This window comes from Olea europaea, chromosome 15 (genome assembly GCF_002742605.1).
Source record: "Olea europaea var. sylvestris chromosome 15, O_europaea_v1, whole genome shotgun sequence".
In the NCBI taxonomy this organism is placed as follows: Eukaryota; Viridiplantae; Streptophyta; class Magnoliopsida; order Lamiales; family Oleaceae; genus Olea; species Olea europaea.
In genome coordinates, this window is record NC_036251.1 from 22,904,817 (window position 1) to 22,906,564 (window position 1,748).

Sequence of the window (1,748 nt, forward strand, 5' to 3'; positions counted from 1 at the left end):
TCTCTGTATCACAAGGTGGAAAGCATATCACAAGCATCACAAGCTACGAAGAGCAATTGTGAGGAATGTGGAGCCGAGCACAAAACATCAGATTGCCCAATACTCATGCAAGGAATTGAGCAAGCAGATTACGCACAGTGGGGACAATGCCAGCAACACAATCAATAAGGAGAGACTTTCAATCCCAGCTAGAAGAAGCATCCTAACTTTTCTTGGAGCAACCAGAATCAGAATAAGCCACAGGGGCAATTTCAACAACAAGAAAAAAGGCCTCAATTGGAAGATATGATAGGAGAATTCATGGAGAAGGCCGAAGCTACACTTCAAAATCAAAATGTAGCCATAAAAAATTTGGAAACTCAAATGGGGCAGCTAGCCATCGCATTGACTAGCAAAACGCCAGGTAACTTACCAAGTAATATAGAAATCAATCCTAAAGAGCAAGCCAATGCCATTACAACTCGAAGTGGAGTGCAATTGCCTAAAATTCATGTCAAAAGACCGGGTGTGAATGGAGAAACATCTTCCCCCGCTGAAGAAGAGACTGTTGTAAAGGAATCAAGTTCAAAGGAAAATTCAGAAGAGTCACAGGATAAGGCCAAAGTCACAGTCAACCCCTACGAGCCTCTGATTCCCTTTCCACAGCACTTGAAGAAGCAAAAAGTGGAGCAACAATACAGAAAATTTCTAGAAGTCTTCAAAAAGCTCCATATCAACATCCCACTAGCTGATGCACTGTTCCAGATGCCTAGCTACGCGAAATTTCTGAAGGATATCATATCAAATAAATGCAAGCCGGAAGACCATGAGACAGTTATGCTTACGGAGGAATATAGTGTCAGAATCCAGAATAAGCTTCCACCAAAACTAAAAGATCCAGGGAGTTTTACCGTTCCTTGCAAAATCGGTGAAGTATATTTCGATAAAGCATTATGTGACCTCGGTGCAAATATTAATTTAATGCCTTTGTCTGTTTTCAGAAAACTCGGTTTGGGAGAAGTTAAAGGAACCACTGTGACACTTCAGCTGGCTGACAGGTCACTGACACATCCCAGAGGAATAATTAAAGATGTGCTTATCAAGGTTGAGAAGTTCATATTCCCAGCAGATTTTCTTATCCTGGACGTGGAAGAGGACAAGGACGTCCCATTGATACTTGACAGACCATTTCTGGCAACAGGGAGAGCGTTAATTGATGTTCAAAAGGGTCAGTTGATTTTAAGATTGGGAGGGGAGCAGATATCATTCAATGTATTCAAGGCAATGAAATTACCAGCAGAATCTGACAGCTGTTATCAAGTTGACATTATTGACAAGGCAGTACAAGAAACATTCTTACTACACGGTCCATCTGATGCTTATGAGGCATGTATTGCACAATCCCAATCAGTCTAGTCAGAGTCTCTTGAAGTTAAAACATGTGCAAGATTTTTGGAGACCAACCCGCCATACACCCGAAAGGGGCATTTCGAGGAACTGGGGACGGGGAATACAAAGCTGCTACCTTCTATTCAGCAGCCACTAGTTTTGGAACTCAAGCAACTACCGCCACATCTCAGATATGCATATTTGGGAGAGTCAGATACACTTCCAGTAATCATTTCAAATACAGTCAGTGAGGTGGAGGAAGAAAAATTACTCAGGGTACTCAGAGAGAACAAGACAGCGATTGGATGGACAATAGCTGACATTAAAGGATCAGCCCTTCTCTGTACATGCATAAGATTCTAATGGAGGAAAATTGCAAG

The 1,748-nt window shown here is 41.9% G+C and overlaps 1 protein-coding gene across 1 annotated transcript in view; it reads right to left on the reverse strand.

Moving 5' to 3' along the window:
• Window positions 1-1,748, reverse strand: part of LOC111410517 (tRNA uridine 5-carboxymethylaminomethyl modification enzyme MnmG) — an 80,054-nt gene that overhangs the window by 32,964 nt on the left and 45,342 nt on the right. The window lies entirely within an intron of this gene.